Raw genomic sequence first — 15,802 nt, forward strand, 5'->3', positions numbered from 1 at the left:
AGACTAAAATAAACTACTGCTGGGCTAATTGGATCTGCATTTTGTTTCTAGTGCCAGAGTCTCCAGAACTGCTGTCCAGTTTGTCAAAATTTATTTGGTGCATGCTCCCTGTATTTTTATGTGCTTGGGATAAAAAATAATTAATTTTGCCTTTGAGCCAGTCTTGACTTCTGGCAACTGTCTGACTTAGTCTCTGCTGTTTTCTTGGCGAGATTTTAGAACTGCTGTGCCCTTGCCTGCTTCCTAAAGATGAGAGAGACTGACTGGTCCAAGATCACCCATCAGGCTTTGTGCCTAAAACAGAATTAAAACTCAGAGACTCACAGATTATAACCTGATGCCTTAATCACACCCAACTGGCTCTCAAAATTATTATTATTTTATTTATGCCTGTCCTCTACTAATGCTCTAAATTTCTATTTTGCTAGTCACAGAGTTTAACAATAAAGATGTAATGGTAGCTAAAAAAGACCTTGAGTTATAGGCAGGGGTGAAATTTATTTACCTTCGCTACAGTGGTGGGTTTCAAAAAATTTTACTACCGGTTCTGTGCGTGTCATTTGGTGGGCATGGCATGGCTGGTGGGTGTGGCAGGGGAAGGATACTATAAAATCTCCATTCCCTCCCAACTCCAGGGGAAAGTTACTGCAAAATCCCCATTTCCTCCTGATCAGATGGGAATTGGGAGGCAGAGAATAGATGGGGGCGGGGCCAGTCAGAATTTTTACTACTGGTTCTCCAAACTACTCAAAATTTCCACTACCAGTTCTTCAGAACTGGTCAGAACCTGCTGAAACACACTTCTAGTTCGCTACCAGTTTCCAAATGTGAGCATGTGTGCACACACGTGTGATGCTCACGCCTCCTCCATGCATGTGCAGAGCCTTCTCTGCATGTGCAGAGGGCCAAAAATGGAATGTGATGATTTCTGGGCAGGTAGACAGAGCCTCCAGCCACCAGAGATACCAGTTCGCCTGAGCCGGATAGAATTGGCTGAATTTCACCACTGGTTATAGGGCAAAGAAATGCTGCCTAGGGAATGGTCAGATAAGGGAGGGCATAGTCCAAAGCTGCACAATGGGTGGAGAAAGAAGCTCAGAAGGGACTTTCTCTAGCCTGTCTGGATGTAAAAGAGATGGTGGGAGAGTTGTATTTTCAGACCAGCAAGATTCTATTAATGTTGCTTTACAATAAAGTAGACTTAGTTTATATGGTTATGTTTCCTGTCTAGTCTATCTGGAGAAGGCAGACAGTTACTCACAATAAAGTTAGTTACTAATTAGAGAGTACTGCAAAAAAAAAAAAAAGGTCAGATTTTGACCTACTCAGAATTAGCATAGTCAGAATTCACATCGCTCTGATTAGAAAATATGTTATATTCAGGTAGCCAGAATTAATTAACTATTAGGTGTTGTTTTAATTATTATTAATTATTTATTTACTCTGCTTTTTAAACAAATCCTCAGTTCAAAAGATATTTTTTAATAAGCCCCAAATAATTAAAATTCAGAGAGAGACAACTCTGCTTCTTGGGGAAAAAAAATACAAGGAACAATAACAGCAACAAAGAGAAACCATTTATATTTTGCATTAGCTTAGAGTAAATTTTAATGTGATTCGACCTGCTTCAAATTTTCATAATTATGCTTTAGTTTTTGAACCTCTTACAATTTTGCTTTGAATATACAGATTTCTTTGCTGCTCTCTCTGTTGCCCTGATTTTTACAGCCCAAAATCTGGTAATTCCACACTAGAGTAACCTGAGAGAAATGCACTCAGAAATATACATTTGGGAAAACAGAAGATAAAATAGCCACAGAAAATAACATTAAGTGATACATATAGGTGGTGAGACTTCTTATAGAAATTCAAATACAGTTTTCTACACATGAAAATATAAGCACATTTTCATGAAGACCTTTTATATATACAAAACAGCTGCAAATGTGTGGTGGTAGAGTTAGAAGACATGGGTGCATTTAGCATGATGAAAAAGCTAGAGGTGATAGAAATAACACTATCTGTCTGTTACGTGGATGGTGGGGGGAAATTGTCATTTTTTTTCCAAGAAAGGAAACATGGAGCAAATATGTTGGAGTAGATTTTGTCTGACTTTTACAAACAGGATTCATCTATGTACCCTCATTGCATTGCATCCCAAGTAATCTGAAAAAAAAGTCGTATTTTCTATTAGAACGTTTAATAAAACCTTTTATGCCAATATTCTAGCTTCATGTTCTAGTGCCGTGATGGCGAACCTATGGCACACATGCCAGAAGTGGCACACAGAGCCATCTCTCCGGGAATGCCAGCCATCACCTGTTGCTTTTCTAGGTTCCACTGCACACATGTATGCCGGCCAACTGGTATTCACATGTGTAGGAGCGCTGGAAACTGAAATAACAGCTGCCTGGCATGCATCTGCACACCAGGAAGCTGGGTTTCCAGTTTCCGGTGCACACATGCATGTCAGCCAGCTGGTCTTTGTGCATCCATACATGCCAGAAACCGGAAGCTCAGTTTCCCATTATGTGCATGTGCGCTGGGGAACTGCCCTTCTGGTTTTTGATGCTCCATGCACACACACATGCTCCCATTTCAGCACTCAGTGCCAAAAAGGTTCGCCAACACTAGTCTAGTGGGTAAGACACCAGGCTAGAAAACTGGGAGACTGTGAGTTCTAGTCCTGCCTTAAGCATGAAAGCCCAACTCACTCCTTCCTCCTCCTATTTTTTCCACAGCAACAACCCTGCGAATTGGGCTGAGAGAAAGTGACCATACCAAGGTCACCCAGCCAGTTTTGATATCTAAAGTGGAACTAGAACTCACAGTCTCCTGGTTTTTATATTAGCACCTTAACTATTACCCCAAACTGGCTTTGTCTCAATCAAGTTGGAGTTTCCTAACAGTGTAGGCCCTTTTTGCCCCCCTTCAGTTGTTACTGAAACGAGTTAATGGACCTCGCACTCAATGAGGCAAGTTCTTCTTGCTGATCCTGCACTAAGCATAGAATTGAATCTCATAATATTCAAGATTCCATCTAGCTCCATAATTCAGTAATTCCATTCAAACTTCAAAAGAAAATGCTCACCTATTTCCTATCTATCATCATTTTAGTCATTGTCTATCCACTGCAGGAAGAAAGCCTCTTCTGCATGTTTCCAATCAATAAGATCCTGAGCTTTCTTTTGCCAATTGGGCTGCAATACTTGCTAATGTTGTCGATCCATCTCTTTCATGGATGCTTTTTATTAAATGGAATCCATTCTATGACTGCCTCGGTCCACCTGTGATAAGTTCTTCTTGCTATGTTGACCAGCCCATTTCCATTTCCATTGATGATGATAAGAAAGTGCACGCCTTTCTTATAATGCCAAGCATGTATCATTCCATGATTCTTTGTGCCATTCATAGCTTTTTTGTCGATTGTGAGGTTAGTGTCTATGTTTCACTGGCATATGTTAGAGCAGGTAGCACATACTAAAAAAAAATTCTCTTCAGGCCTAGGGTGGTGGTTGTTCTTGAAAATTATGCTTAGGTTGCCAAATGCCTGCCAACTATATTTAATATGCCATTCAATTGCTTCTCCTGCTTTGTGCAGATCTTATATGTGTCTTTGCTCTTCTGGGTCTTGTGAGAAGAGGAAAACCTGAAAATCTTAAGTGATTTAAATAGGCGCCATTGATTTTTATTTCATCTTTTGCCCAGTCTAGTTTGCAAAATACTTCTTCAAAGCACGCTGAGAAAAGGATAAGCAATATTGTATCCCCTTGTTGTACACCTCATTCTATGTTGATTTCCACTTTAAGATTATTAAGACATTGTTTTTTCATATATTGATTGTAGTAAGTTTATGTAAACGGTGTCTACATCTTTGTTGAGCATGCATCAATTATTGCTTGCTGGAATACTGGATCAAACAACTTTTTGTAGTTGATGAAAGCCATGCACAGAGGCATGGTGTACTTGCGGCTTTCAATGACTTGCTGAACAACCTGATGTGATCCATTGTACTGTAGCCACTTCTGAACCCTGCCTGCTTCTTTGGCTGTGCATCGTTTAATGTTCTCAATATTCTTTTTGCTACTATTGGTGAAAACCTTGTAGATGACCGAAAGAAGGCTTTTTGGCTGATAGTTCTTTAAATAATCTTTGTCCCCTTTTTTATGTATAAAGATCACTTCAGCATTTTTCTTCTCTGAGGCATCTCGAGTATAGTTTTGCTAGAATCTTGTGTAAGCTGTGACCACTAGCTTTCAGCATTTCAGCTGTAACATAGTCATTTCCTGAAGCTTTGCCGTTTTTCATTGATTTTATGGCACTTGATACTTCTTCCACTAGGATATCTGGATTTCCCCTTTTGTGGGTGTTGTTACTTTTTGAGTGATCTTGATCTTTATATAGCTCTGAATAGAATTTTTCAATTATTTCTAACATTTCCTGTCTTGTTTTTTACACACAAAGCCATCTTTGTGTTTTAATATACAACCATCTTTCTTGTATTAATAAGCTTGCATTTTGCTCAGTTAATCTCTTTGTTTTCTTCAATTGCCTTTTTCACAAGCTTCACGTTAAACTGACATGTTTCTTCTTGGACACATTTTTTTGAGGAAAGGCCTTTTCCACCATAAAAGGAGGCCCAGAGGGAAGCGTGCACCCCTCCTGGCCTCTGTTCTTGGTGGCAAAGGCTTTTTGTAAAGATGACCACAGTCTCTCATCCCTTCAGGGCTCACCAGCCTTTGCCCAAAGGCAAAACCACAGCAGAGAGGCTGTAGAGGATACAGCTTCCTTTATCATTGTGATCTACATAAGCTAAGTGACCCCTTCAGGCAGGATGGGGGAAAGCATGAAATGATATGAAATGATATATGAAATGATATGATATGATATGATATGATATGATATGATATGATATGATATGATATGATATGATATGATATGATATGATATAATATAATATAATATAATATAATATAATATAATATAATATAATATAATATAATATAATATAATATAATATAATATAATATAATATAATATAATATAATATAATATAATATAATATAATATAATATAATATAATATAATAAATATGGAAATGCCAATTCCAAAAAAATTCCTTTGGGGGAAAAATAAAACTGGCTATGTAGCTAAGTTCAAAAACCAATACAAAACTTTATGCTGCCAAATAAAAACAGAATGTACCAATTACCACTGCAAACTGGAGGAAGAGCTGTTACACACAAAATCCAATCATGCCTTCTATAATTTTGTAAATGCCAAATTTAATGACTCAAAAACCATCCCATCTCTAAAAGAACAAAATGCTGAAGATTGTAACTATGATGTCTTTAAGGCTAATCTCTTCAACACTTTGTTCAGTTCAGTCTTTGTCAAAGCAATGGCATCTCCCCTGCATTTCCTAGTCGTACCACAACCAATTGCAGTGATCTAATCCACATTGATTTTACTGAAGATACCGTCAAAGGGCACTACATAAACTAAAGTCACCTCTATCTATTGGTCCTGATGGAATTTGTGCCTACTTTCTAAAAAAGCTCTCCTCCGCCATAGCTGAACCTCTAAGCACCACCTATGAAGTATCTTTTAGAATGAACTCCTTGCCTGACATATGGTCATTAGCATCAGTCATACCCATCTTCAAAAAAGGTGACCCCAGCCTTGTTGAGAATTGTAGACCAATATTCCTTTGCTGCGTCACCTGTAAAGTCATGGAATCCATCATAAACCAATCCATCACCCTCCACTTAGTGACAAATAACCTACTCTCTAATAAGCAATTTGGTTTCAGGAAAAAATTGTCATGTATTCTGTAACTCATACACTGCGAAAACATTTGGACCTCTCAACTCAACCAGGGTAACGTAATAGATGCAATCTATATAGACTTCTGCAAAGCCTTTGATTCAGTGGTACATTACAAACTTCTGTTAAAACTAAGTTCTTACGGTATGTCTGGATCTTTGCAAAAGTGCATAGCTACATTCCTATGAAACAGGCAACAAGTGGTTAAAATTGGAAATACTATATCAAAACCTGCACCAGTTAACAGTGGTGTTCCCCAAGGCAGCGTTCTAGGACCAACACTCTTTCTACTTTATATAAACAACCTTTGTGATCATATAATAAGCAGCTACATCCTCTTTGCCGATGATGTAAAACTATTTAACACCACAGACAATTCCACTACCCTATAAAATGACCTAGATTATATATCTGAATGGTCAAACAATTGGCAACTCCAAATCTGTGCTAACAAATGCTCAGTCCTGCACATTGGCAATAAAAATCAGAACATCAAATACAAGCTGGGTGTAAACGATCTAAAAGATGACCCACGCTCTGTCAAGGACCTAGGATTTCAAAAGATCTGAGCCCCAGAGCTCACTGTAACAACATTGCTAAAAAAGCATTAAGAGTTGTGAACCTTATTTTACAAAGTTTTCTCTCTGGTAGTGCTATACTTCTAACTAGGGCATACAAAACCTTTGCCAGACCTATCCTTGAATACTGTTCACCTGCCTGGAACCCACACTGTATTTCGGACATTAATACATTAGAGAGGGTCCAGAGGTATTTTACAAGAAGAGTATTCAACTCCTCTGCTCACAGTACAATTTCTTATACCACCAGGCTTGAAATTTTAGGCCTGGATAACCTTGAACTACTCCGTCTATGTTCCGACCTAAGCTTAGTACACAAGATTATCTACCATAATGTCCTACCTGTTAATGACTACTTTAACTTCAACCACAATAACACAAGGTGTCAGGCCTGGAAACCATACTAGGCCGTAGGTTTCCAGACACTCCCACATTTCTCCCCTGAGGGGAAGAAGGGGGGTTGATGGGTATGATAACATTCTTCAAGCGGTCAAGGTCAGATTGTGTTCACATCTGCAGAAGGAGTGGCAAGAAGAGGTTTCGAATAAAGTGGAAGAACGTTGGACCATGTGACCGGCAAAGGGGTTAGGGGGGTGGGACTCTTGGGGTTTGTATAACTGGGAAAAGAATCCGGAAGTTTCAGTTTTGGAATTTCACTCATCGTGTGCCAGTTTCCTTATGCTAGTAAAGAACTTTGAAAGACGATGGCTTCAGAGTTTTTTTCATGCAGAAGAGGTTTTTCTGGAACCTTGTCATTATTCCAGGCCTGACACAAGGACTATCAATAGATACAAACTAAATGTAATCCTCTCTAATCTTGATTGCAGAAAATACGACTTCAGCAATAGAGTAGTAAATGTCTGGAACACTCTACCTTATGCTGTTGTTAGTTTCTCTAACCCCCATACTTTTTACCTTAAACTGTCTATCGTGGACCTTACACGTTTCTTAAGAGGTGCCTAAGGGGGTGTGTATGAGTGCACCAGCATACCTACCATCCCTGTCTTACTGTTCCCAATTATATGTACTCATTTTATGTATTTATGGCTATGTTTTGCTTATTCATATCCATTTATTTGTGCCATTTTTTCATGTGTCTATGTCTATACTGATACTTGTTTCCTTGTACTTGTTGACAAAATAATTAAATAAATAAATAAATATCTCAGTGTGTTGGGAGAGGTCTTGAGTGAACAGAAACACTAGGCCTCCCATGGTCTTCCCTACCCTGAGATACCTGGTGCACTTAATGACCTGCACATTCAATTAGCAAATGCATGTGCGAAAGCAGAGAGTGATCTTGTTCAAGTTACATAATTCATTCTAAGAATCCTCAGATTATAAATGTAATTGGCAGGCTCCATTACATTTGTAACTCGAAGATTACACATAGTAGTTCATATGTAAAAGGAAAAATTCACATTTTATCTATTCTTTTGGTTTGGCTTCAAAAGTGTTAATGATATATTTTAGTTACATTACAAGAATTAATGGTGTGAGGTATAAAATGGATATGTCACTGAGGGATTGTTCCATCACATTATAAACTAAGTGCTATGGAAAAAAGAAAGTATTATGATAATCAGGTTCTGAATGCGGCTGAAAAAATGCAGCAAATACAAATTACAACAGAAAATCTGTCTGTAATGGATTTTCTGGAAGTAAATCTTAAACCTAAGCACTGTAACTGAAATAAAATTTAAGTATTCCATCTTGACCATCAGGCCATCTCATCCTACTCTTCATTATTCAGACAAACTATTGCCAATGAAATGAATTCATCAGTGTAACAGAAATAAATGAGACAACATGGGACAGTCACAACTATCTCCCTGCACTTATAAAGAAAATTGTGTCTTATATCAGTGACAAAGATGTCTGGAGTTTATAAGCATCTTTTTCTATTAAGTCTGCTTTAAATATTAATGGCCTTGTAATTTAACCTTAAAACACATTCAAGTAAATACTTAAAAGTACTATTGACAAGAGGAACTGTAAAAAAGATTAAGCTATAGCAATAGTCAAATTCTGTGTGTCAAGATATTCTTATTTTTCAAAAGAAGAAAAGAAAAGAAAAAAGAAGTAAAAAGAAGTAAAAAGAAGAGAGGAGAGGAGAGGAGAGGAGAGGAGAGGAGAGGAGAGGAGAGGAGAGGAGAAGAGAAAAGTTTTGCTGATAATCATGAGTTGCTGTGGTTTGTCCCCATAAAAAACATAATATCTGGATCATTTTTGCAAATATAGCTTTCTAATATAACCTAGCCATATAACATTTTAAAAATGTATCAATTTTTATAATCATTATCTTTGAATCATGTAAGTTTTAATACAATGGTCCTTGATTTATGACCACAACTGAGCCCAAAATTTCCATTGCTAAGCAAAGCAGTTGTTAAGTGAGATTTGCCCCATTTAAGACCTTTCTTGTCACTGGTGTTAAATGAATCACTACAGTTGTTAAGTAAACCATGCAGTCATTAATGAATCTGGCTTCCCACAATGGCTTTGGCTGTTGGAAACTGGCTGGGAAGATCACAAAAGATGATCACATGACCCTGGGACAGTGCAACTGTCATAAATACATGCCAGTTGCCAAGCATCTGAATTTTGATCACATGACCATGGGGATGCTACAACGGTCTACGTGAAAAGTGTGAAAAATGTCATATTTTTTTCAGTGCTCTAGTAACGTTGAATGGTCCCTAAAAGAATGGTTATGAGGATTATCTGTAGAAGAATTACCTCTCCCACATAGCTTGCTTCTACTGAAGAAACTCCACTAGAGAAATTAAGTTTTAACTGGATCATAGATTCATAATTGTCTAATCAAAGATTGTTCCTCGAACACCAGATTTGGTTCTGTTCTGTCCTTTTTCTGGAACTACCATGCTGATCGAGCGACACCTTTCCAAATTTCTTCACACAGCTTCTTTCCAGCATTTTTCACTGGGTTGGAAAGAATAATAAGGAAAAGAAACAGGAACGTTTGGTGCCCTTTCTACTCTCAGGTTCTACCCTTTCTCTAGAATCAATAGCTTGGAGTTTATTCACTTCCCCACGGTGGCGCAGCGGTTAGAATACAGTACTGCAGGCTACTTTGGCTGACTGCCGGCTGACTGCAATTTGGCACATTGAATGTCACCAGGCTCAAGGTTGACTCAGCCTTCCATTTTTCCAAGGTGGGTAAAAAGAGGACCCGGATTGTTGCTGACTCTGCAAACCACTTAGAGAGGGCTATGAAGCACAGTGAAGCAGTTTAGGAATAAGTCTAAGTGCTATTGCTATTTGCAGTGCAGTCTCTCGGGGAAAAAAATACCTGAAAGCTCTTGAGCAGAGACAGTAACAGGACCTTGCAGACCACAGAATGCCGATTCTGTTATGTATATCAAAAACCGTGCCTCCACAATACAAAATATCCCATATATGACTGAAATGGTATGAGAATTCTAGAGCAGTGGTCTCCAATCTTTCTGGCTCGGCAGATCACTGGAAGCAGCAGTGGCGGCAGCTGGAGGAAGAAGGGATGATTTCACGTGCACATGACGCTTTCACAAATGCAGTTTTGCGTGCACACATGCTCTCCCACCACTTCTGCAGCTTGGCTCCGAATAGGCTGCGTCCCAACACTGGGCCGTGAATGGGGATTTGGGATCCCTATCCTAAAGGACTCCCCAAAGAAAGGACATTTCACCTGTTAAATAAATAAAAATAGAGCAAATAGGAATCAGATTTAAGTGGGTGAATAAATGTGTGAAACAGGGAAGAATAGTTTTGTCTTCTACGTGTTTCCGTGTTTCATAGGTCTAACGAGGGGCAGCATTTAACTGACCCTCAAAAAACTAAGCAGAGTCAGATTTGATTGAGTTAGAAACCACCAGGAAAATCTTAAATCTACATATAAAACTGGGTAGTGAAGCAAAAAGAAAAAGAAAGAAAAAAGGAACAAAATCCCAGAAGGCAATGACAAACCATTTTGTTATTGTTGCCAAGGAAACCCTCCACAGAGTTACTAGAAATGTCTTTATTTGACGGATGTTATCTTAATCCTCAATCTATATAGTCATGTATTAAATAATTTTTATTTACTCCCCTATCGCAACTGTGGATATTATGTATAATTCAAGAATGAAAGCTATAAATCCATGTACAGTTTAGAAATGAGCCATTTTCAGATGTAGCATTTCAGTAAAACTTTTTTGCTCCCCCCCCCACCTCAGTTAAGGCTCTGCGTGCATCACAGCATTAGGAAAATGAAAAAGAAAAGGAGGGTAAAAGGAGAGCCGTCAGATTGAAAGCAATCAGACATTTCAGTCCATAAATTGCTGGCAAATATCTATTTGCCATCTAATGACACTCTCTTAAAAAGTAGAGAAATACTTTACTAACTTTTGGAATATTTCAAAATTGAATGCATTTATATAGTCTCTCAAGAAAATCCAATAAAAGTGACAAGGATATCAGTTTCAAACTTGAGTTTTCTGTTGGAATACTTTCATTTCTGAATTCAGTTTGTGATTTGGAGAAAAATATTCAGTAATGTTTGCCTTGGGCGAATTATTATAGCAATAGTAATAGCATTTAGACTTATATACTGCTTCACAGTGCTTTACAGCCCTCTTTAGCAGTTTACTGAGTCAGCATAACACCTCCGACAATCTAGGTCCTCATTTTACCAACCTTGGAAGGATGGAAGGCTGAGTCAACCTTGAGCCAGTCAAGCTTGAACTGCTAGCAGCTGGCAGAGCTAATGTGCAATGCTGCATTCTAATCACTGCACCACAACAGGTCCTATTCAACATTTTATATTATATCACACATACAGTATGAAACAAAACAAAATTATCTGGAATTCCAGGCACCTCCCAATTCAATTTCTTTTAGAAAACATACAATTATGCGCTGGATGCTTTGGATTAATAAAAAGATTGAAAATGAATATGTGAAAACAAAATATAGTTTTTGCAGTGTTTAACACATTTACATCTTAAGGTACAAGGAAAAGCACTTTATGACTTCTACTCATGTTTATAACTATCGCCAGTGGTGGGATTCAAATAATTTAACAACCGGTTCTCCGCCCTAATGATTTCTTCCAACAACCAGTTCACCAAGCTGCTCAGAAAGTTAACAGCTGGTTCTCCCAAAGTGGTGCGAACTGGCTGAATCCCACCACTGACTATCACAAAATTCCCGCGGTCATGTAATCAGTTTGGGTGCTTGGCAACCATTTCACATGTGCAATTCACATTCATGTGAGAAATCTGGATAAAATAAGATTACAGATTAGCAGATTAACAGAGTTGAAAGGGACCAGGGGTGAAATCTAAAAATTTTCCCTACCGGTTCTGTGTGCGTGGCTTAATTGGTGGGCGTGGCTTGGTGGTCAGGTGACTGGGTGGGCATGGCCAATAACAATAAATAATAAAAATAATTTAAAAAGTACACAAAACAATAAGAGGTACCAAAAACCAACTTTCACACATAACACAACACAACACACTGACTCACACACAATGTAAAAGCAGCTGCACTAAACCCAAAATGGCCCCTGCAACAAGTAGGAACTTCACACAGCCAGAAAAAGCTCAAAACCAACTTTCACACTTTATACACATAACACAACACAACACACTGACTCACACACAATGTAAAAGCAGCTGCACTAAACCCAAAATGGCCCCTGCAACAAGCAGGAACTTCACACAGCCAGAAAAAGCTCAAAACCAACTTTCACACTTTATACACACACAACACAACACAACACGACTCTCTCTCTCTCACACACACACACACAAAATGCCACATACAGCTTTGTGAGATTTTGTGTGTTTGTGTAGTCAGAGTGAAACACTACAGAAACACACCAAATCTCAGAAAGCTGCAAAAATATTTTATTTTATTATTTTATTTTATTTATATTTTTAGATAAAAGCAGTTAAATTTAAAACTTCCTTAACTTTAAATTGCTATGTCTAAAAGAAATATAAACCTCCTTAAAAAAAACCCAATTAACTATTTTTTTAAAGCTCACCAGCCCCCCCCAGTTACTTACCGAATTCAAGGGACAAGGCAGGCAGATTGAGTTGCTCACCGATGAGATGGATTGCAGGCAGGCAGATTGAGTTGTTACCTGATGCAATTCATTGCAGCAGCTGAAGCAAAGCAAGGCAGCGACCGAGCCCGAAAGAAGCAGCAAGCTGCCAAGTAGGCAAGTGGGGACTGGGCGATTGGATGGGCATGGGCGGGGGAGGGGGCAGGGATTTTTGCTACTGGTTCTCCAAATTACCCGCCCCCATCGCTACCGGATCGTCAGATCTGGTCTGAAACGGGAGCATTTCACCCATGGAAGGGATTTTGTAGGTCATTTGCCAATTTCCAGCAAAAAGCATCCATTTGGGCAGCTGAATTTGCTAACAACCATAGGTTTCACTGAATGAGGATGTGACTTGCTTAATAACTGACATGAAAATCAGGTCCAGTCAGGCAGTGACTCGATTTACCATTGCACCGACTTTCAATTGAAATTCTACTTCCAATATGGTTATCACTTGAGGATTATCTGTATTAATATGGCTTCTTTCAACAGCAATGAGTTAGGGGAAAATTGAAGAACCCAGTTGGAGGCAGATCATCCTGGAAAAGGATTATCTATGTGGTTGCTAAGAGTTGACACTGATGGCACATAATTAATAAAAGCAGCCCTATAATGACCAAGCATGGAAAAATGCCACTTTGAAAAAGAGCTACCTAATAGTATACTAGAAAGGAATCGGTCCCATTTAGTCTTTTATTATATATACGGTTTACATTGGATCCTGAACTGAAGCAGTTGTTGCTGTTCTTCCATGTTCATATTTTATATTTATGGAATGAGAAATCCTAGCAGAAACAAACACAGCTTAATGACTTTCTCAGTTGCTTTTTAAAAGCTTTCCTCAAAGTCTTTAGGTGCAGTTTCTATATGCATCCAAAAGTGGTGACAGAATCTTGATATGAGACCTAGAAAGAGGGCAAAGAAGAGCAGCAAAGATGATTAGGGGACTGGAGGCCAAAACATATAAAGAACAGTTGCTGGAATTGGGTATGTCTAGTTTAATGAAAAGAAGGACTAGTGGTGACATGATAGCAATATTGCAATATCTCAGGGGTTTCCACAAAGAAGAGGGAGTCAAGCTATTCCCCAAAGTACCTGAAGCCAGGACAAGATACAATGGATGGAAACTAATCAAGGAGAGAAGCAACCTAGAACTAAGGATAAATTTCTTGACAGTTAGAACAATTAATCAGTGGAACAACTTGCCTCCAGAAGTTGTGAATGCTTCAACACTGGAAGTTTTTAAGAAGAGATTGGGCAACCATTTGTCTGAAATGGTATAGGTTTTCCTGCCTGAACAGAGGGTTGGACTAGAAGACCTCCAAGGTCCCTTCCAACTCTGTTATTCTATTCTATTCCAAGTGACTATATTGCTTCAGACTGCAGGCAAATATGCCATGTGTGAGATTTCCTATGCAAAATACAGTAAAACTAAGAATGAATTGCCAACAGGTTAAAAAATAGCATAGTAGCACAGTAGAAATTCAGCTGGCTTTGAAGTTCAGGGTTGTTGTTGTTTTGTATATTGGAGAACAGCATTGATGAACCCAGAAAACAATGCAATATAAGCTTAAATTTTACAAAGTGTTTTCTCTTTGTAACTACAAGTTCTCATTTAGCCTTGTTAGGCAACTATTCACCTCTATGATGGTGACAAAAAAGTAACTTTGTGATCAATACTCACCTTTATGACTTTTGCACTTACATGTTCCCCTTTATAGTCATAAATTCAGGGGTGAAATGCTCCCAGTTAGGACCGTATTGCCTAATCCGGTAGTGATGGCGGCAGGTGATTTGGAGAACTGGTAGCAAAAATACCTCTCCCCCTTTCCCCCTCCCATGCCCAGCTGAGCCACGCGATCATCAGAGGTTTTTTTTTACTTTTAAAAGCATTTTTTCTTTGGCCAAAAAAAGGAAAAGCTCAGAAAACATATATATATATGAGCTTTTCCTTTTTTCGGCCAAAGAAAAAATGCTTTTAAAAGTAAAAAAAAACCTCTGATGATCGCGTGGCATATATATATATGCCTGCCTGTCTGCCTGCCTATCAACTAACTATCTTCATCATCATCATTATCTATCTATCATCTGCCTCTTTATCATCTATCTATATCTATACCTATACCTATACCTATACCTATACCTATACCTATGCCTATACCTATACCTCTGTCTATCTATCTATCTATCTATCTATCTATCTATCTATCTATCTATCTATCTATCTATCTATCTATCATCATCTATCTATCTATCTTCATTTATCTATTTATCTATCTATCTATCTATCTATCTATCTATCATCATCTATCTATCTATCTTCATTTATCTATTTATCTATCTATCTATCTATCTATCTATCTTCATTTATCTATTTATCTATCTATCATTTATCTATCATCTATCTATCTATCATCTATCTATCTATCTATCATCATCTATCTATCTATCATCATCTATCTATCTATCTTCATTTATCTATTTATCTATCTATCTATCTATCTATCTATCTATCTATCTATCTATCTATCTATCTATCTATCATCTATCTATCTATCTGTCTAACTTCATTTATCTATTTATCTATCATCTATCATCTTATCTCTCTCTCTTTCTCTCTCTCTCTCTCTCTCCTCTGTCTTTCTAAATAAAACCATGTATATGGTCACTTATTTATTAATTTGTTCCAGTCACTCTCTTTCAACCCAACCTCACAGGGTTGTTGTTTTGGAGAAAATAGAAGGAGGAAGGAGTAGTAGGTATGCTCATCATGTTGAGTTACTTACAAAGCAATGAGAAATAAATAACAATAAAAAGAAAGAAAGAAAGAAAGAAAGAAAGAAAGAAAGAAAGAAAGAAAGAAAGAAAGAAAGAAAGAAAGAAAGAAAGAAAGAAAGAAATAGAACTCTGGTGCTTATCAACACATTAAAAAGATACCATTTCACTATTGCTTTTCTTATTCAAGAGTAACTCAACATGATGAGCATATTAAGAAACATGCTTTGATATATCATAATAAATAGTAATAATAAATAAATAACTGAAACAAAAAGACTGTTAAAAATGAATTAGTAAAGTGCATTCTGAAACACAGTTCCCTTGATGTTTATCCATTTATTGTTTGCTTATTAACTGGAAAAGCTATGCTAACCATTATGGATTTTTCAATTATTAAGTGGGGATTATTGACCTTCTGTTAAAGAATTCGAGATCAGAAAATAAAGAATAATGACAGTTGTGCCTTGAATGTGATCGCCGAATACTAACTTGGTTATAAATAATAAGTATTTGGATGAATTTCTACATT

Source organism: Ahaetulla prasina, chromosome 1, assembly GCF_028640845.1.
Source record: "Ahaetulla prasina isolate Xishuangbanna chromosome 1, ASM2864084v1, whole genome shotgun sequence".
Taxonomy (NCBI): Eukaryota; Metazoa; Chordata; class Lepidosauria; order Squamata; family Colubridae; genus Ahaetulla; species Ahaetulla prasina.